Source organism: Notechis scutatus, chromosome 1 (genome assembly GCF_049901735.1).
Source record: "Notechis scutatus isolate UNSWTSFEM ecotype Mainland chromosome 1, rNotScu1.2, whole genome shotgun sequence".
NCBI lineage: Eukaryota > Metazoa > Chordata > Lepidosauria > Squamata > Elapidae > Notechis > Notechis scutatus.
This window is the reverse complement of record NC_142009.1, coordinates 214,322,019-214,344,722: the sequence shown is the minus strand read 5'-3', so window position 1 is coordinate 214,344,722 and position 22,704 is coordinate 214,322,019. Positions and strand designations below refer to the sequence as shown.

At 38.5% G+C, this 22,704-nt stretch overlaps 1 long non-coding RNA gene across 1 annotated transcript; it reads right to left on the bottom strand.

The window, feature by feature from the left end:
• Window positions 1-5,664: 5,664 nt before the first annotated feature.
• On the bottom strand, window positions 5,665-22,001 carry LOC113410653 (uncharacterized). Its single transcript, XR_015747182.1, has 4 exons — window positions 21,837-22,001; window positions 21,607-21,694; window positions 20,951-21,069; window positions 5,665-5,779 (listed from the first exon to the last, which is right to left on the bottom strand). It is a non-coding gene; the product is annotated as an uncharacterized LOC113410653 (long non-coding RNA).
• Window positions 22,002-22,704: the final 703 nt, after the last annotated feature.

Genomic DNA, 22,704 nt, shown 5'->3' with positions numbered 1-22,704 from the left:
GGTATGGATTTCTGAATATTTAAAAGAAAATTGTTGATGTAAGGGGGAAGGGAGAGGAAGAAAGAAAAAAAAATTGGAGCAGAAGTTGGAAAAGGAGGAGACTGCCTAGAACTTTAAAGAAAGATACATTGTAATTGGATCTCTTTGATTAAACAGTAACCCCAGAAAGAGAAATAAAAGAAAGAACTTTGGTAACTTTGGAATTCTTTGCAACTATTTTTGATTAAAAATACTTGGGTGGTTGTTTTGGAAAAAGTTTTTGCTCTTCATGATGGCATTGCTTGTGGATGAACTAAAAATTGAATATCAAAAATATAAAGAAGAAGATACTTTGGGCACTCTATTTCAATTTTTGGAAATGGCGGTATGTACTTATGAAAAGTTGACTACGCAGCAGGACAAAGAAGAAGAAGAAGCCATCTTTGATGAACAATGGGTTCCTTCTGGGGAGGAGGAGAAAGAGGAAAAGAAAAGGGGGATTTTAAGGCTTGAAAAAACAACCAAAAAAGAGAATAAGGAGATGAAAGGTGGATACAAGGTTAGAAAACAACAGAAAAGGAGTAAGAAAAGGGAGGAGAAGAGACAAAGGGGTAAAAAGGGCAAGGAGAAGAATAAGCAAGAGAGAAAGGAGGGGATGAGAAGTCTTAATGGGGGGAAGCAAGACTTGAAGAAACAAAGCCTATTTAGAGACAATGGGTAATTCTAACTGAAAAAGGGATTCTGGAAGGTACATAAGATTGTGTTTTTATATGTGTATTTAGAGTTAAATGCTTAAGATATAAATGAGTATTAATATATATGATTAGACATGGATAGTGGTTAAAATTTATTGTGTAACTTTAGAATGTACTAAACAGAATCCCAATATAAATTAAGTGTTATATTAAGTAACTTTAAGCTAGGGGAATGAGTCAAAGACGTCACTCCAGTCAGTGTATAGGAGAAGTATATTAAAAGAGAAAAGATGAATGGATAGATGGAAACAGAGCAGACAAAGAATGATAAGTATTATGAATTGAATTGAGATAAGATAAATAAAACAAAATTAATAAAGATAAAAGAGAGAAGAAGCTATATAGAAAGTTGAAAATGGTAATAAGATATGGAATGATATATAAAGAATATATGATTTTTGAATTTGTGTCTGTGTGAAGAGTTATTAGCCTGGGATCAAACAGCCTTCAGAAAAGATGTTTTAGGTTCATTTTTTGTTTTGTATGTTTTATGTTTTGTATGTTTGGATATTGTTTATGAAAGGCAATAAAACTTTAATTAGTAAGAAATATGGTTTGGATAACAGAATGAAAAGGAGAAGTTGGGATAAGATATGAAGTTGAATAGATAACGTAAATATCAATATTACAATTTGGAATTTTTTGTACGTTCTATTGGTTTTTTTTGGAAAGGATTTTGTATGTTATTATGCCTTGATTGTTTGTGTATTGTTTTTGTGAAACTAATAAAATTTGTTGGGAAAAAAAAGAAGTGCAGTAAAGCACCACACCAGGTCATTTTGGGGATGGGGGTGGTAGATTAATCCAACTAGTAGGAATATAAAAGAGCTTGAAAAGACAAATTCCCTGAGAGTGGATTCCTATTAGGAAATGTGCTCTCCACAAGCAACATATATACTTAGGCTTCCCTCAAATGAATTCAAAAATTTTAAACCTGCAGGACTTGATTTTTTGTAGAGCAACTTTTTCCTTCGCTGGCAATTTATAAGGAAGGATTAAAAAGCATGCCAGTCTTTTTTACAGCTTAAACAAAGGGTTTACAATAAGAGATTTCTCTTGTCTCATGCAATTTGAAGAAGTGCGTTCATTTTCTTGATCTCACAATTGTGGTGAATATTTATTCTTTTTTTTTTTTAGAAAAAATCTTTAAAACAAACAAACAGTGTCCCAAAAAACTGCTTAGCTAAACTGGACAGTGTTTTTGAGGACCTGTATATTCCTACCAGCAAGGTAGAGCCACTAATTTATGGATTTGTTTGGCACAGATAAATGATCTACAATCTTGATGAAAAATATCAAGTATTAAAAAAATGGAAGCAAGTGATAGCTATGATGCCTCTTAAAACTAATCTGCCCACTGAAGAGTCATTTGGCTACATAAGAATCAGAAAACTGGCAGCGTACAGCGCCACGTCTTTGGCCAACATTGTAAAATGATAACATCCGATGTGATCAGGTTATATTACCCACGTTGTGTAATTTGGTAGCAGGATCAGTAGAGATGGTCAAATGTCTATACTGAAATGTGAATGCTACATCTTTAACATGGCCCAAGATTAGGTTACAGTATATACTCCTATTTAAACCACTGGTACAAGAGAATCATGGCATCAGTCCCATTGATAAGGCAGGAACAATATTAATAGCAAGAGAAATACTCTCATGTCCACAGACCATAGATAATAGATATCTAGATCTATTAGAATGAAAGCAATGGATATTTCCTTAGCATGAATACAAGCTGGTCATAGACCTGCAAGTCCTATAGGCAAGAATGGGGGCCCTGAATGGGAAGACTTAAAAGAGAGATCTCATCCGATGGGTTTTTGTCATTAGTAGTTCCCTCAAGCTTGACATTTTCCAGAAGCTCTGCAGAGCAGGACAGAAATGTATGAATGACACGGGCTGAAATGAGATCACTGGGAAGTGAAATCAGACTCAATTGCATTAGTAATTCATGCCTTGCAAATCCTTCCAAGTTATTCCAGCACTGGTAGTTTATCCCTTTGTGATGCTGCCCAACTTCACTGTGCATCTGCATGAATTTGAATGTGAATCTATTGTGTTTTTTTTTCCTGCTTCTAGCCAGGATCTTTTCTTTGAAAGATTAGGGACTTTGGGTTTGGTGTGTATTTGATTGTTTGATTCAATTGTCATGTCTGTTTGCTTACAGAGTTATAGGGAGCAAGAGACAACATTAGATAAATAGTACAGAAAAGGAGTGGATAAATTCCCCAAGTAGTTCTGGCAAGAACCTTAATTCTGAGTATTATTATTCTAGTCCATGCATGGCTTTAAGTAGACACAAGATAAATAATTCCAAACTGGTCTACACTGGAAGCTGCTGCCATGTATATAAATTCACGGTTTCATTTATCACAGTTGTTTTTGCACAGGATGATACTTTCTGACTAGAACAAACAGTATGTCATTATTGTAACATTGATTCTGGAACTTGAATGCCATTTTAAAATATTGATAATATGGACCTTTGGATTGGAGTGATCCCACTGGATCACAAACTATTGGGGAGGGGAAATAGTAACTAGAAAACATTTCCCCTCCCCAAAAGTTTGTCACGATAGGCCAGGAGTCTCCAACCTTGGCAATTTTAAGCCTAGAGAACTTCAACTCCCAGAATTCCCCAGGGAGCAAAGCTGGCTGGGGAATTCTGGGAGTTGAAGTCCACCAGCTTTGCTGGCTGGGGAATTCTGGGAGTTGAAGTCTGCCAGGCTTAAAGTTGCCAAGGTTCGAGACCCCTGTGCTAGGCCACTGCAGACAACATTAGCTTTCTAGGACCACTTACACTCATCCAGTCCTTAAATACTTTTTAACATTCAGCCATCCTTTTTTGAGTTTCAATGGTACATTTTTTTTCTTCTACTCCCCCTCCCCCTCTAATTTATTTCTTGAGGTCACTTACAATCTTGGTTTCACTGAAAAATGTCACAAGTAGAGAAAGAGGACTCGGAGGAGAAGAGTTGCTGCTGTGTTAAATTATTCTGCTATGGGACAATGTCTGAATTTTGAAAACTCATGAAATGTTCATCAAACAGTGATAAGGTTTCAAAAATGTTTCTTTAAAAATATGCCCTGCTAATGGCAGGACACTGGAGAGCTGAACTGTAGTTAAATGTTATCAGGAAGTTTAAAATAACGTAGTGCGCATTTCAACATACGATCTGTGATCACCTGGCTAGCAGAGAAAGCAAACATGACCCAGTAGCTAAAAAGGAGGGCACAGGCAGCTAAAAGTATGACATATTTCCTAAGCTTCTGTTGTGGCTTTAGGAATAATGCAAAAATGTTGGTTCTTATAATTCAGAGTGATAAGATGGGGGCTCTGCTCAAGCTATGAACTGAAGCATGATGGTGACATAGTGTCAATGTACAATAGCTTAAGATGGTCCATGCCAATGTGCCCATCTACAATTTGCACTGCCAGTTTGAGTAAAGGAAAGCTCCTAATTCATGCCAGTTTGGTAGACTTATATTCGTCAATCTGTTACGAACTAAGCAAACGCATTGGTTTTGAATCCTAATAGTTTTATTTATTTATTTATTTATTTATTTATTTATTTATTTATTTATTTATTTATTTATTTGCCAATTGTTTACAAGATAATAAGTATAAGTGTATACATAGTTGTGAATACATGAAATGGGTACATATAAGAAAAATAAAAGAAGAATAAGAGAAACAATAGGACAGGGACGGTAGGCACGTTGGTGCGCTTATGCACGCCCCCTACAGACCTCTTAGGAAAGGGGTGAGGTCAATAGTAGACAGTCTAAGGTTAAAGTTTTTGGGGTTTGGGGAAGAAACTACAGAGTCGGGTAGAGTATTCCAGACATTGACCACTCTATTGCTGAAGTCGTATTTCCTGCAATCAAGTTTGGTGCGGTTGTTAATCAAGTTTGGTGCGGTTTACTTCCACAGCAGGCTCGTAATCCTGCACTTCTCATTGGCCTGCAGTTAGCAGATCGTGACTGGTCGTCTCTGGCTAATCTGATTGGCTGATAGCGGGTCGCCGCCGATTGGACGCTTCCAGCACGGCAAAATTGAATCATTGGACATTGTGACAGCAGCCAGCTCTATAAAAGGAGCTGCTGCTGCCCAAGCGTTTCGTTCTCTTTCTGAAGTCACTAATAAAGAGTTGAGTCACTATTCGATGCCTCGTCTCTGTTCCTTGCGCCCACTCCTCCAGATCTAACACAATCAAATCAGCCCAATGGGATATGTAAATGGATGCCACTTTCTTGCTTATCAATCTGCTTCCAAATCATATATAACTGAGTCTTTCTTGGATCACTATCACCACTAGTAGTGAAGAGTTTTGTACATCCCAATGACTTTATGAGCGGGGAATGAATAGTCCCATAAGAGTCATTTATGAGAAGCGATGGCACAGTGGTTAAAATGCAATACTGCTGGCTATTGGCTGCCTGCAATTTGGCAGTTCGAATCCCACCAGGCTCAAGATTGACTCAGCCTTCCATCCTTCCGAGGCAGATCCAAATTGTTGGGGGCGATATGCTGACTCTGTAAACCGCTTAGAGAGGACTGTAAAGCACTATAAAGTGGTATATAAGTGTAAGTACTATTGCTATGATAGGCAAATCGTATAAGAGGATTAAGACAAAATACAATCCACTGGAGAAGAAAAATACAACATACTCCAATGGTCTGCCATGAAAGCCAAATCAACATTAACAACCACAATAAGATCAACCTGTTACTGGAAGATGAGACACCCAGTTCAAAAATATCCAAAAAGTTCCTGGGGAAGAGAAAAACAAAGTTTGAGAATTTATGTACTGGAGACAAATTCCTTATGTGCTCAGTAACACTTGGCCAATAAATCTGTTCTATTCTATTCTATTCTATTCTATTCTATTCTATTCTATTCTATTCTATTCTATTCTATTCTTCTACTCTATTCTACTCTACTCCACTCCACTCCACTCCACTCCACTCCACTCTTCCACTCCACTCCAGCAATGAGACTGGATTATGATGTGGCTGAATTTAGGAGTTCCAGCTGCTGATATGATCAGAGGCAAAAGGAAAGTTCAGTGATGCTAATACATCTATACAACTATATTAGGACTCTAATAAATACAATACTACCAATAACGGAGTTGCAAGTATCAATAAAATATCTGCCAAATTGTTTGAAACCTTGAAAAAATAAGTGAAGTGCTGCTTACAGTTTGTAAACAGGTACAGAAAATAGCAGTTTCCAAAGACTTGAAAGAAAAAAAATCAAAGACCAGTTTGTACTGTAGTATCAAGGAAAGGCAGTACTAACGAATGCACAGGCTAATGAAGGATTATACTTACTGTTCAGTAGTTTGAGCATTCTTACACTTCTCATGCTAGTGAGGTAATGCTCAAGTTTTTATAATCCAGACTTTCATGATATATGGAACAAGTATTGCCACAAATACAAGCTGGATTTAGAAGAGGCAAATATTTCTGAAATCATATTGTTAATAACTAATGGGATATAAAAAGGCAAAGGATTCCAAAAAGTCATTTTTTTGCTTTATTGATTCTACAAAGGCTTTTGACTTCGAAACTATAATACATTATGAATAACCCTTAACTACAACACATTGTGAATAGCCTTAAAAATGGGTATATTGGATTGTCTCATGTGCCTTTTGAATAATTTATGTCATGATCAAGAAAAAATTGCCTGAATATGGAGCACTTTCATGGTTCAAATTTGAAGAAAAAATATTCCAAGACTGGAAATATAACTTTATTTATTTAACTTGTATGCAGAATACATCATGAATGATATTGGACTAAAGAAATATAGGAATCCTAAAGGTGCTTTTTCAAAAGGCAATTAGACTTTTTTTTGCTTTGATTGAAGACATTTCACTTCTCATCCAAGAAACTTCTTTAGTTCTGACTGAATGGTGGAGAATGGAAGGATTTATATTCCTTGCAGTCATCTGGTCATTAGCACCCTTTCTGTTGAGGCCATGTGGAGATTTATTTGTGTCCTCAGGGTCACCTGAATTGCACTAGAAATGAAGAAGTGTCTTGGATAAGAAGCAAAACATTTTCAAGGAAAAGCACAGAAAGTCAAGTTGCCTTTTGAAAAAGCACCTCTGGAACAACCATGATCTGGATGACTGAGAATCTCCAAAATATTGGAATGGAAATTTCTGGGAGAAAAAGTCACTCATCTCAGATATGCTGTTGGTAATATTTTGAAGACTTAAGGGATCTTTTGCTATGGAGAAAGAAGAGAGTGCCAGAGCTAATTGGCTGCTCAATATTTTCTTTAAAAAGTATATTACCAAACAATACCAATCCAATGTACAAAGGTGGAGAAGAAGTGAACAGACGTGATCCTTAAAAATTGTGGTAATCAAATAAAGACATCTGTTATCTGAGAGAAAGCCAGTGACAACAAACCTAGACAAAATACTGAGTGTAGAGATGTCGCAATGCAAATAAAAGTGATGGTTTTCAGGTGTTAGCATATGGCATATGAAAGCTGGACTATCAGAAAGGATAAACAAAGAAAAATGGAGGACCCTTGAACTGTAGGGCTGGAGGAAATTGTAAATAACATCAACTGCAAGAACAACAAATTAATCAATAGTAGACAAAGAAAGCCAGGCTGCTTTCTTACTGGAAGCACTAATAATGAAGCTAAAGCTTAACTATTTTGGACATGCAGTGCAAAGGCAAGAATCATTGGATAAGACCCTCATGTTTAGAGAAATCCAAGGGGATAAAAGAAGTGCTGACCAAAGACAGTGTAGTCAGATATCTTTACTGAAGATACAAACAGATGCTTATAAAATTATGAAGAAGGGTTTAGAAGCAAAATGATGGTTTTATTAAAAGAAGCATAAAATGATACTACTTTGGCACATGGATGACTTGATAGAATCCAATTTGATCTGCCAACTAGATAAACTATAGCATTAGATAATCTATCCTAATATTATGAGCTATGGTGGTGCAGTGGTTAGAGTGCAGTACTGCAGGCTACCTCTGTTGCCTGCCGGCTGCCTGCAATTTAGCAGTTCGAATCTCACCAGGCTCAAGGTTGACTTAGCCTTCCATCCTTCCGAGGTGGGTAAAATGAAGACCGAGATTGTTGAGGGCAATAGGCTGACTCTGTAAACCACTTAGAGAGGGCTGTAAAGCACTGCAAAGCGGTATATAAGTCTAAATGCTATTGCAATTATCTGAGTAAATGACAGAAAAACTGGGGAAAATGTGTATCAAGTTCTGATAGGCCATTGATGAGTGTTCTGATTTTCACAGGAAATCTGAGAACTGTTGATAGGGAACAAAACTACTTTGAATCACTTCCAGAAAGCACTTTATATATGAACAAGACACAAAGTTAGGATATGATGTGTTGCTAGGTGATGTGTATGTCTATGGAGATTCTCCGTCATCCAGGTCATGGTTGTTCCAGAGGTACTTTTTCAAAAACTGGACTTTCTTTGTTTTTCCTTGAAGGCATTTTGCTTCTCATCCAAGAAGTTTCTTCAGTTCTTTAGTTCTGTAACTGAAGAAACTTCTTGGATAAGAAGCGAAACATCACAAGGAGAAAAACAAAGACAGTCCAGTTGTCTTTGGGATAAGTGGTCTGTATTGCTTTGAAATTTCTTCTCTACCTCCTTCAGCATTTGCAAAGCCAGAAGAAACTTCTCGGCAGACACTGCAATTGTGCAGAAGTCTGCTGTAATTGTAGCAAGTGTCAAAGAAGGTAAGTAAAGCCAGCAAGATTAAGACAAATGGTTGCTCTACTTTTAGAAGGAGACTATGTTTCTTGTGGAAGCAGCTTCAGGAGCTGCTTTGAATCTTCACCACAAGAAGGCACTTTAAAGATCTGCAGAACCCCATTAAGGAAGAAGACCTTTCTTTTGCCTAGAATGCTAGAAATCAGAAGTAGACTGTTCACAGCATCCGTAAGAATTACAAACTTGCACAGCATTGAACACATATAGTGGAACTGGCAAATTTTTAATCCTTAATTTAATGCTGTGAACTGGACCTTCAAAATGGGGGATATACAGAGGCAACTATTTTCCAATATAGAATGCATTATTGAAACATAATCAAAATATTCTGCTCATAGAATCTGGCACTTTTTATTGTAGACTTGGTATCTTGGAGACTCCTAGGACAACGAATGTTGCACCTCAGACACAACCATCATTTCTAATCACTTCCCCCATGGGTCGTGTTGATTTGCACTTTATCCATGTCAAAAGTGCTTCCTATCAATATTAATTGGAGCAATTCCTCTCCTGTGCTTGGCCTCTTTAGCATGGAAGCAGTGTTTTATGGTGCATTTCACGCATGCTGATGAAGGGGACCGATGCATACTTTATACCTGCTTGTTTTCTTTCTCCCTTTGGCTCTGCAAGGAGCCTGTCGCATCTACTGACATGCTTAAACATTCAGGATACTGCAGCTGTTAAAAATTGTACATGGCATATTCAGGTGTGGTGGTGGGATGCTGGAAGAGCACCGTGAAGTTGAGTACCATGATGCAGTGACATTTAAGAAAGGAGAAAACTCAGATGAGACATTCACAGCTTCTGGTCTGGGAAGACTGCTTACAAAGGTACAAAGGCAGTGTGGTTGCAACCACATTTCCATCCCCAATGGATCCTCCTTGTTTTAATGAAGGTCTTTGCTTGGTGTTTGCTTTGCCTCCTTTGCTTTTTCTAATTGCTATTGGATAACAACTCTGGTGTTCTCCATTTCCTTCATGAGTCTTCCCCCCCCTCCCCCCGCTTTCTCACCTTCCTTCATTCCTTGACTATGGTAAGTGTAAGTATATTCGCACATGCATGCATGCAAATATCCACAGCCTTACACACTACTTGTTTGGGTTTGAGCAAACAAGGGCAAGGGGAATTTTATTTTTTTTAACTGAAAATCTGAATTTAATTCCCATCTCAAATACTTTATCTCAAATTATCTGGCTTCATTCTGTGCTTTCTAGCAAATAGTAATAAACAATAATCAGGAAGCCGTGAGCTGAAGAGAACACAAACTATCTGGACAAATGATGACTTCAGACAAGCTACTTACTGTCCAGATTGCTGATAAGCATCTGGATGACATCATACGAGTAGGACTTGTTTTCTATTCTGGCACTTTTGAGGTCTTGAAAACAACACAGTTCCATAGCAGTCAAACTTAAATATTGTGTTAGTGGGGGAAAAAAATTCTTATTCTTCCCAGCATCAGGACAATTCTGTAAATTTATCCTCTCTCTTTTTTTATGTCACAGTTTAGTTTAGTTTACTTTACTTTATTGTCATTGCGCTTTGTACAATGAAATTAAATACCATCTTCAGTGTACATTATGACTATGGAAATAAACACAAACACACATCCTTCACATTCTATACATTGAATCAAAAACCCCTGATATTGCATGAATATTGCACTATACAGTAGAATTCAATAGAGTTACTGCTCTGGAATAGAATCAGTTGTGAATAAGTTCTGAATAAGTTATTATCGACTGATTGATATGCATAAATACACATACATAAAGATTTGGCCCATGTGACCCTGTGTTCCCTCACATTCACTCCAAAAACCTGTCCCAAATGGACCTGGAAATGATGGGCTATATCCTGAACTAACATAATAACAGCTCTCCAGGGCTTTGCTCCTTTGGAATGAGGTCACTGAAGGCTTGTGGCATTTTTTTTCAAAGCCATGCTTTATTTTTACATACATATGAGTTAAACAGAAATTGAGATTCATGTGATTAAAACTGTGGAAGACATTGCCTCCCAGTTAGATTTTTTTTTAAATAACGAGTACCAGTAACCTAGCATTCTTCTGAGCATTAATCAACTTTTTTGTGTGATTCTTCCAAGCTCTCACCAAAAAGGCAGACTTGGCCAATGGTGCACCTGTGGATACATAGACATATCCTGTTCTGACCCAAGCCTTGTTCAAATTAAACAGACACAAATTGTCTATAAAAGCAAACCTTTTTTAATGCGGTGCTGGGAATTCAGTGCATTCCCAGGTTCTGACTAGTTCTGGAGAACTGATAGCAGAAATTTTGAGTAGTTCAGAGAACCAGCAAATACCACCTCTGACTGGAGATGTTACAGTATCCTTCCCCTGCCATGCTCATCAAGCCACACCCACAGAACTGATAGTAAAAAAAATTGAATCCCACCACTGATGAACGTCACCCCTGAAGATACCCTGGATCGAGCCAAATGAAGACGGCTTTGCCAACAAGTGGCCCCTGCCACAGCACAGGAATAACCCTAGGAACAAGAAGATTCCTCTATTCAGGGAAGTCTTTAGAGCCAGACGAGCTCCCAACGCATATTTTTAACCGATCTCTGATAATTATAAAATGCATCCCTTGTTGAAATTTTTTTTCTTGATGTTTACCCCAAATGAAGGTTAGGACTCAGATGCAGATGACACAGAATCACTAAGATATGCTCAAATCATGACGGAGAGCCATTTTGGCTTTGAATCCATAAAACCTTCCTGGGTCAGCCCTGCCGCCCCCCCTCAACCCACAACAAATTAGCTTATTTCAATGCCATCAGAAAACAGTAGCGTGCAAAGGCTAATGGCCGATGGCCATCTAGTTGTCTCACACACAGGCTGATTTACAACCATGGACGTGCTTGATTGGGAAAGTGCGGGATATCAACATGATAAAAGACATGCCCCGGTCCCTATTGTCTCCCTTGAAATGGAGCTCCCGATAATCAGTTTAAGTGACTCCTTTTAATAAAGGCAAGAGAGCTGCATCCACTGATTCTCTAATCAAGCTGAATGCCAGCTTAGCTGACACTTGGATGAGGCGGAAGAGACAGTGGTAGTACTGGAAGCATGCTGTCCTTGCCCATGGAGACAAGAGGTTTGGGGCGAGAGGGGCGGGAAGGCAAAACACAAGTCCCCACAGGCTGGGTTATAAATGCCGACTGGAGTTATTATTACTGTCCTGATTACTACTCGTAGCAGCAGCAGCAGGAGCAGGGCAGTCTACGGGGAATTAGCAGTGACTTTGCCAGCTTGGCTGCGAGATCGGAATGCAACAATACTGAGTTTTGATGGTTGTTACTAAGCCACCTCTACGCTAGCAGAAGTGCCTAATGGGGAAATGGCAGGAAAAGAGGACCGTCAAGAATTCAGATAATTTGTTTAACCTTGCATCCAAACTGCCCTCCGCAGATGAATTAGGAGGCAACGAGGAAAGGAAAACAACCTTCGGTTTAAAAACCAGTACAGTAGAATAATAGCGTCATGGGCATCACACACGGCGTTCCTTTTCCCGACGGATCCGCTGAAGAACAGGTGCTTCGTTCTACTTATGGAGAGTCAGGATTGATCAGGCAACAGGAGACGACAGGTGGTCCTCGACTTATGACCGCAATTCAGCCCAAAATTTCCTGTTGCTAAGTTGAGACATTTCTTTAGCGGGTTTGGCCGCATTCTATAACTTTTCTTGCCATGGTTGTGAAGTAAAATCATTGCAATTGCTAAGTTAGGAACACGGTTCTTAAGTGAATTTGACTTCATAAAAGGGGGATCCCAGGACACTGCAATCATCATAAATATGAACCAAGTGCCAAGCTTCCAAATTTGGTCATGGGACCACAGGTACGCTGCGATGGTCGTAAGTGTGAAAAATGGTCATAAGTTGCTTTTTAGTGCCGTTGCAACTTTCAATGGCCACTAAATGAACTGAATTGTAAGTCGAGGACTGCCTGTGTATTGGAGAGTTCCAGTTTTCCAGTGGTGATGAGCGTGAAAAATGATCGTAAATCACTTTTTTTAATGCCACTGTAACTTTGAACGGTCACTAAACAAACTGTTTTAAGTCAGGGACTGCCTGTATATAGGAGAGTTCCAGTTTTACTATTCTCAAAAGAGAAAATCTTTAGGTGTAGGGACCCTCAGACATGACATTGGAGCTGGACATCAACAGTTGCAGAAGAACAGTTGCATTAAGCCTGGAAGAGTAGGAAGTATTAGCAAGTATTAGCAAGAGACTCTGACTGGCTTCCTCCAGATTCCCTGGGATACATTATATAAGGAAGATAGAAGGGAACACATGGGGAGGCTTGCGAGATTCTGTTACTGTGGCTTATCTCAATAAAGCATGATTCTAGTCCTCATGGAGAATCAGTGTCCTAGACATGTTACCTTATGGATATCACCACTTTTATTCGGTCTGTCACCACTTTTATTCGGTCTGTTTAGAATATGGCTATTCCCATCAAAGGTTTTGTTGTTGATGATTTAGAGATACACCCACACACCCACACATGGGTAGAATAGCAATAGCACTTAGACTTATATCTTCACAGTGCTTTACAGCCCTCTCTAAGTGGCTTACAGAGTCAGCATATTGCCTCCCACCAATCTGGGTCCTCATTTTACCAACCTCGGAAGGATGGAAGGCTGAGTCAACCTTGAGCCTGGTGAGATTTGAACTGCCAAATTGCAGTCAGCCGGCAGTCAGCAGAAGTACCCTGCATTATTGCACTCTAACCACTGCACTACCGTGGCTCATAATAGTAAAACTCAAGGATAATATTTAACCAGAGTCTATGTTATTACAATGACTAGATAGAGTCGCTGTCACACTCCATTTGTGGCACAATTTTAGTAATCTTACCAATGTGGAAGGAAGGAAGGAAGGAAGGAAGGAAGGAAGGAAGGAAGGAAGGAAGGAAAGAAAGAAAGAAAGAAAGAAAGAAAGAAAGAAAGAAAGAAAGAAAGAAAGAAAGAAAGAAAGAAAGAAAGAAAGAAAGAAAGAAAGATTGTAACTGCAAATGTACATGTTTAGGTTATATCTGTGTTTCTCAACTTTGGCAATTTTAGGATGTCTGGACTTCAACTCTCCGAATTCTCCCATGCTGGGAGTTGAAGTCCAAACTGAGAAAGCTGAGATGCACTGAACTATACATCTTAGAAAACAGTGAAGGAACAGTGAGGAAATTTGGAATGGTTGATTATTATATCTGCTCTCTCAGTAAAAGCCATTAGATTAGAACAGGCATTTTTTCCCCTGAACAAACATAGCACACAATAAGAGAAAGTTTATTTTGGGACATTATATTGTCAGTGTGAAAAAATACAACTCTTTTCTTAGTGTAATTTTTCATCTGTTGCTTTTGTGGAATTGCAAACATGGACAGCTGTGAGTGGGTTACAATGGAACCATGTATTTCAGTCAAACAATATTTTTTTAAAAAAGGAAACAAGAAAAAAAGTACGATCTATCATAGATCTTTGGTACTTCATTGACATGACAGGGAAGTGGCCCGGTTTGATCAGGCCATGTAGCATAAGTTGGTTGAAGTTGTTATCGTCAGCTTCTCTGTTAAAATTAATTTTTCACTTTCACTGTCAACAAGAGCAGAGTGACAGTCCCTATGATGCTTTCAAAATAATTAGCGCCATCACACAAATGATGATAGAAATAACAGGAACAACATTTTTTTTTTAAAAAAGCAAAGATATTATGCAACTGATAAAGTATAAATAGTCAGACAAAATCAGAACTCTTCGAAAAGATCTTTACATTAATTGGAAAAGACAGCGATTCTGGGTTTGATCACGGAGAGTGTGAAGCTGCAGAAGGCCAGGCCAAATGTGTTACTCATCAGGTATGAGGAGATGGCATTACCTCTAGGAAAGAGGACAGGTAGTGCTCTACTTATGACTACAACGGAGCCTAAAATTTCTGTTGCTAAGTGAGACAGTTGTTAAGTGAGCTTTGCCCCATTTTATGACCTTTCTTGCCACAGCTGTTAAGTGAATCACTGCAGTTGTTAAGTTGGTAACTTGGTTGTTAAGTGAATCTGGCTTCCTCATTGACTGTGCCTGTCAGAAGGCCACAAAAGTTGATCACATGATTCAGGGATACTACAACTGTCATAAATATGAGTCAGTTGCCAAGCATTTGAATTTTGATCATGTGGTCATGGGGATCCCAAAGGTGCTTTTTTCAAGAGGCAACTGGGCTTTCTGGTTTTTCTTTGAAGACATTTCACTTCTTATCCAAGAAGATTCTTCAGCTCATGGTTGTCAGAAAGTCTAGCTGCCTCTTGAAAAAGCACCTTTAAAAATATAATAAAAACCTATTTTTTTTAAAAAAGCACCTTTGGAACAACCATGACCTGGATGACTGAGAATCTCCATAGACATATAAAGAGAATGTAGTCAGTCTGGTAAGATTCTTGCAAACAGGCAGGAGGCAATAAAGAAGCAACCCTGATCACCTTACAATGTCATCCTCTTTCTTTGTGCCTGACACCTGAATGTTCAGTCTTCAATTACAAGCAAACGCTTGCCTTTAGAAGAACTTCCTACTTCCTGTATGTTGCTATGTTTTATTTTCTTTAAAATATGTTATTTCCCCCTTAAAAATAAAAAGTAAAATCTTTCAGTTAAGGTTACCAGAATTCAGGGCAACAACTTGCATCAGAATACACGCTAAAAGGTCAATGATAGTGATTGTTTTAAAAAGCCACATTAAAATATCTCATTTTTAAGGTTCTTCTCAAGATTTACCATTCCTTAGATATTCTTTGAAACAGCATCTAGATCGACTCATTCCTCTCATCCCAGAAGAAAGAAAATGCATATATTTTTTTTACAAAGGCGCCATTTTTGTTATGATTTTTATTCTCATTTTGTTTACTATTGTCCTCAAAACTGATGGAGACATGCACCAGGGAGATTCTGAAAGCTCTAGGTCGGATTAAGGAAAGATGTACAATGCACAACTGTCCACTCTGCCTCAGGAAGATGACTGAATGCCTTATAAAAAGGGAGACGTAATGCAGGATTGCCACCCACAGAGAATATCTATGCCATCAGTGGTTCCATCCAGCAAAGGGTTAGTGGGGGTGGATTTTGGAAATGTACAGTGGTGCAATGTTTGCTTTTTGCAAAATAGTCTGTGATTGAGGCATTCCTGGCCATCCCAAAACTGGGAAAGGAGTTATTTCTTCCCTGAGGAACCAAAGTCAACATTTTTATAGTCTTGTCAATGAAGCAGGAGGATGATATTTATTACAAAATGTCCTGGCTATACTGTAGGAAAGTAAGCAATTACAGATCACTGACATCATTCATTCATTCATTCATTCATTCATTCATTTATTCATTCATTCATTCAATCAATCAATCAATCAAGCAAGCAAGCAAGCAAGCAGCCAAAAAAGCTAATGCAATCCTAAATTGCATTAACAGAGGGATACAATCGAGATCAAGTGAGGTACTAATACCACTCTATAAAGCCTTAGACCGCACCTAGAGAACTGCATCCACTTTTGGTTACCACGTTATAAAAAAGATGTTGAGACTCTAGAAAGAGTGCAGAGAAGAGCAACCAGAATGATTAGGGGACTGGAGACTAAGGCATATGAAGAACGGTTATAGGAATTGGGTTTTGCTACTCTAGTGAAGAGAAGGACCAGGGGAGACATGATAGCAGTCTTCCAATATTTAGGGTCTGCCACAGAGAGAAAAGGGTCAAGCTATTTTCTAAAGCGCCTGTAGGCCAGACAAGGAATAATGGATGGAAACTGAACAAGGAGAGATTTAACCTAGAAATAAGGAGAAACTTTCTGACAGTGAGAGCAATCAATCAATGGAACAGCTTGCCCTCGGAAGTTGTGGGAGCGTCATCACTTGAGACCTTCAAGAAGAGATTGGACTGCCATTTGTCAGAAATAGTGTAGGGTCTCCCACTTGGGGGGGGTCATTAGATGACCTATAAGGTCCCTTCCAACTCTGAGTGTTATACACAATCAGATATTTAATACTGCATTGAAGATTTTAATTTATAAAATTATCTAAAACACACATTAATGGCAAACTGTACGTGCAATTTGAAAACTGGTCAAAGTTTAGTTCTCTGCTTTGTATAAGACATCCTTTTTCAACTGAAGTTCTGCATATGTAATAGGATGGAACCAGGGGTGGGATTCTACAGGTTCGCACCTATTCGCTAGAACCAGTTGTTAACATTCTAAGCAGTTCAGAGAACCGGTTGTTAGAAGAAATTACTGGCCTAATCCTGTAAGGAAGGCAGGAAGGAAACATTCTGGTGTTGCTTACAGAAACTGCCTCTCCATTAACCCTTATTACATTCTTGGCAGGACTAGACTTCCTGTCTCAGGAACTTCTCTGGAGTTTTTTTCCTCTCCTTTGCTGGTACTTTGCTTGTGTGGAGTGACCATTCAAAGTTACAATGGCACTGAAAAAAGTGACTTATAACCATTTTTCATGCTTACAACTGTTGCAGCATCCCCACAATCATGAGAGGCCAGGCGAGGAGATGCATGCCTCGATGTGAATGATGACCACGGCCAGCCAGTCACATGACCACCAAGCCATGTCCACCAACTAAGCCACGCCCACAGAACCGGTTGTTAAAAAATTTGAGTCCCACCCCTGGATGGAACACGTTGAGTTTGATATGCCCACAGCTACTTAAATAAGTAGTCATAGAATTGGATTTCATATGGTAAGGTTTTAAGTGCTTTCTTTAAATGTAACAGCACATTATTAACTTAAAATATAAACAAATTAAAATGTTAAATGTCAGCTGAGTGTGGAATCTTTGCTTAATGCCTAAATCACTACAAAGTTTGGAAGATATGGTACTTATCAATCAGAGAAAACCTTCACTTCACAATGCATAATAAATTATGAGAAAAGGTGAGTTTCATAAACAAAGGTGAAAGCAATTCTGTCAGTTAGCGAGCATGTATTTTGACTGGTGTACAGTACTGAAATCCCTTGTTTGGGTCTGAACTCCATCAATCCCGAGCCAGTATATTCTCCTGTTTGAATATTTTGTGCATTATTCACAGTTATTAGGCCTCCTAGAAGTAGCTGAAGTAGGAGACTGATGTAATTGTAATTTAATGTAATTAAATTACATTTAATGTAATTTATGTATGAAGGTTTATGGAATTAATACAGGGGCTATGTTCTCTTCTGACAATATAGAGTAAAACAAATTCTCGTAACACCAGTGTAATGATGTGTGTGTGTGTGTGAGAGAGAGAGCAAGAGCAAGAGAGAGAGAGAGAGAGAGTGAGAGAGAGAGAGAGAGAGAGAGAGAGAGAGAGAGAGAGAGAGAGAGAATTGATTAAATATAGAATGAAAACAGCACTAAAATTGTTGTGAATGAATAAAAATTACTAAGCCTAAATGCAAAGCAGGTTTTGGAAGCCTGCACATTTGATTGGTCCTTAAACAACGAACAAGGATTGGCTAAACTTAGGACACTTCTTATTGGTTATTAGTTGAACTTGATGCACTAGTATTGGTTAATAGGGTAGCAGCCAACCCTATAAAAGGGGCTACTGCTGCCCATAGTTTTTGCTCTGTTCTGTTCTATATTACTGTTATTAAAGAGTTGAAGTCACTGGTCAGATGTCTGGTCTCCATTATTCTCCAAACTTAACAAAAATTAAACAAGAAAGGTCACAAAACATTACAGTGAATTAAAAGTATTCTAGAATACAACCATCTTTTCTTGCATTATATAATAAGTAGGGAGAGAAAAATCTTTATAAATTCTAATGATAATAAATTAGGGGTCAGATTCCAATTTTAATCTGATTCTTTAAGCAATTGGCTAAAATGTTATACAGGGTAATTAAAAGAGAAAGAGAAAAAGAAAAAAACAACCTTCTCCATAAAAGACAGTGTGTGCAGTTTTGTATAAGATGGCTAGGAACTATGGAGGGGATCTGAATTCCATTTGATGGGATATTCAGAAATGTCACCCCAATAAGAGTGGCATCTGGTATTCTGTGTCCTGAAATGTGTCTAACTGCTATGGATTTGTAAGTATCATTCCCTCAACAGACAATCCACTTCCCTGTACCTTTGTCCTTCCACATACCATATTCGTCTAGTTGGTTGTGAATCTTAAATTTGTTCTGAGTTTTACACACAAAGTGTTCAGAGACACTGAGACAATGTTAGAAATAAGCCCTGAGGGATCAGCCTTTCTGGTCATTTTGGCAATCCTTGAGATCCATTGGAAACACTCTTCACTGGCTCATGCTGAGATAATACTTGTGTTGGGCGAGAATACTTGATGCAATTCTCTTTCCTCTCCCTTTCCAAAATGTTCTTTGGCCTAATCACTTTCTTAAATTCCACAAACATAATCTCCATGCTGTGATCAATTATTTAACAGAAAAATGATGCATTGAGGTAGAACCAAATACCATTTAATATGCTTCTGGAATTCTAATTAAGAGCTATGACTGTACTGCTAATGAAAATTTTGGTCCCAAGTCTTATTTGAATGCAGAAAAAAAAATTATAAGCTCCATAGACTTCTTTTTAATAGCAGGATATTTATTTTGTCATTTATTTTTAAATGGGATTCTGCTTTCACTTTGTAAAATTTTGTTCCGTGTTTATGTGAATCTCCTTCACTCCCTTCTTTAAATGACTTCCTTTCCCTATTTGTTTGTCTACATGGGTGAGAGAGGGAGATTTATACCCTCTGTTGGGCTTTAAACTTGCTTCCTGTTCCTGTGGCAAGAAATGTTATCATGATTGGGTTGTCAGACTCCCATGGGGCCATGCAGGGGTAACTTTGTAGGTTGTCTTGAGTCCCAGGCTTGGTTGAATCCTGCTGGGTGATGTAATGAAGGGGCTTTGGGCAATTCCTTTTTATGGCTTAATGGCTTAGTCCTGGTTTGGATTTTGAATGAGGGCTAATCCTATCACCCTGGAGCTGAAGGATTTTTGTCTTGTGGATAAGCTGGCACCAAAATATCTGCTGGGGCTGAGTTTCTGTGTCCCTTAAGATTTCTATCTCTCTTTTAGAGGAAATATTCTGCCTTTTTAATATTTCCTGGAATATTTCATTCTTCTGGGAGAGGGGCGGGTGCTAACTTTCTACAATAGCAAGATAATAAATCTATTTTAAAAGGATTCCCCCCCCCACACACACACACATCAACTTTTTCTCCAAGGAAATGGTTTAGAAGGATACAGATCTGGTGCGAAAAAGAAAATGTTGGTTATTTATTTATTACATTTATTGGCTGCCCATCTTACCACAAGGTAACTCTGAGAAGTTTACAGTATTAAAAAAAAAGATAAAAATTTACAAAACCTATACGGCAATATGAACTAAATAAACGAAAAGATAAATACTTAACCTTAGGTAAAAGGATGTAGGATGAGCAAGGATGGGAGGGAGGTGGAATCCATTATTAGTTTGTCAACCAACCCCAATGAGACTGCCCCTTCCTATTGGAGCTCCAAGCCAACTGGCAAAACCAGATCGTTAAGCTCTTGCTGAACGTTAGGAGTGTTAAGTTCGGTCGGTGGGTCCCAAGAATAGGCGAGGCATGAGTAGTGAACAACAGCTCTTTATTGGTAGCCAGATTCTGAGACAACAGCCCTAGCCGCGGCAGCTCTTTTTATAGAGCTGGCCGCGGCTAGGCAGCCAATGACAGGTTTTTGAGCTTGCCGCGCTTGGTTTTGCCCAATCGTGGCAACCCCTATACAAGCCAATCAGGAGTGCTTTACAACGTCCAATCACGGCCCGGCTCTTCCGGACCAATAGGAATGCAGGCCTACAAGCCTGCTAATACAGAACAAGGAGGGTTGAAGGTCACTGGAGGTGGGGTGGAATGTTCCAGACGTCAAGTTCCCATCCTCTTATTTTCCCCTTTCTCTTGCTTGCTCCATTTGGTAATTTAGTAATGGCACTCTCCTCCTGCTCAGGATCTGCTTCTACGTTAAAGTCATGTCGGGTGGACAAACTTCTTCCTCACATTGAGTGGAAATGGACAAGGATCTGTGTAACTTTAAAGCATCACATAATTTTAAGCATTTTTTGCCACAACAGTAACCTCATCCGCAATGCCCTCTTTTCAAGAAAATCTGTTGGTGGGGGGCGGCGGCGGAGGGAAAGCCAGCTGCACAGATTGTGATAATCAAGTGTGGGTTTATAATGATAGCTAGATCCAACCTTATCTATATAACTAGGAAGAGAAGAAAATCATAGGCACAGCAGTCGGAAAGATTCTACTGTAAAACCAATCAGGGATGCTATTTAGTATTCATGCTATCCTCTAACTAAATTTTGTAATTGTACCTTCCTCTCCCCACTCCCACCCTGGATAAGATAAGTAAAGTGTATTTTGTTACAGTCAATATTTACCTTTCAGAGCTGAATCCAAGATAGAAGTTGCTATTCCAAATCCATTAAATCTATATGTGCTGCATTCTTTTGTTCCCCTAAATTCTTCTAGTCAGTTCAGAAATTCAAATCAATTAATTCTAATGGAGAAATCATATCAATAAAGCAAATACTGCCAGTATATTAAAATGTGGTATGGAATGGATCTCAATTATAGCAGGAAGGAAGGAGGGAAGGAAGGAAGGGAGGGAGGGAGGAAGGAGGGAAAGGAGAGAGGGAGGAAGGGAGAGAAGGGAGAGAGGGAGGGAGGAAGGGAAGGGAAGGGAGAGAGAGAGGGAGGGAGGGAGGAAGGAAAGAAAGAAGGAAGGTAATAGTAAGGAAGATGAGCAGTCCAAAAGCCTGAAATATATACACAAAATTTTTAAAAATTCATCAGCTTTCATTTTTAATTTCTTCCAGCAAGCAATGTTAAATACAATACTATTTAAAACTGCCATTACTTTCAACTGGAAGACATGCATAATTGGGCTGATACAGACCATATGCAAAGGTTCATCATGAAAAAAACATTTTCCTAGCCAATTTAGATAAATGGCAATGTTAGGACAATGGGAAAACCATACAAAATCTTTGAAGAGATACTAAGATAAGTATCTTAAAAGGCAAAGTCAGCACACCTTTCAGAAGAAGTTTCCAAAAGACATATAGATTTCCAACTCTCCCAATCCCATAAGCATGAGACTATGTGTGTTCTGTGATCTGTAGCTAAAAGGACAAAACAAATCCAATAATTCTTTGCCATAATCCTGCAAATAACAAGAAAATCCTTCCCATCCCAAATGAGAAGGGTGATAAGGCATTTCCCCATTTTTGTTCAAAACGACTATTATTAAGCAAGGCACCTTACCTTTTAATCTATTTTTCCGACAACTTTCATTTTTTTGGTAACCTAATTTTTATTCAAAATGGCTATATGATTACTATCATAATAGCCAGGCTCCTTTCCTTTTAGTCCATTTCTCTGACACCCCCCTTTTATCTATTTACTAAACCTTAACCTAATTCCAGAAGAGATCAAACATTCCAAAGTCCAGCTTCTCTTTTTCCTTTAGGGTTGGCCTTGCTAAAAGGGAGAACATGGTGTTAGATTATGGGCACCAGGAGACTGGCAACCTGTTGTGTAGTTAATGTGTCACCATATCAGAGACCTCAGGTGCTACTGATGAATGGAGCAATGAGTTGTTTTCTCCAAGTACAACCACACTTGGTCCAATAACTTCCCTTATATCTTTCTTGCTGTCTTGACTTATTTATGGCAGATGGCCAAAGAAAAGCTCCTCCCTTGTGAGAAAGTATCATCACAATGTAAATAAAAACATGGCGTTTCTATTGTCCAGCTAAACCAACCATCTCCAAAACTAGAACCAAAATCCCCCAAATTCTCAGCCACAATGGATATTGGCCATAACTGGATCCAAAATGTGAGAGGGGAAACAAATTCTCATGAATTTTATAAACTATGCTATGTATACAGGTAATTCTTTTACGACGGCACTGAGAAAAGTGACTTATGACCTTTTTTCACACTTATAACCATTGCAGGTATCTACAAAATCAGATGCTTGACAATTCACTCATTTTTATGATGTTTGCAGTGTCCCAGGGTCATGTCATCAGCATTTGTGGGGCTCAGTTGTGGTCATAAGTCAAGGACTACCTATAGTTTGACAGACTCAATGGTAAAATCACTGTAGATTTTTTTTAAAGGAAACTAA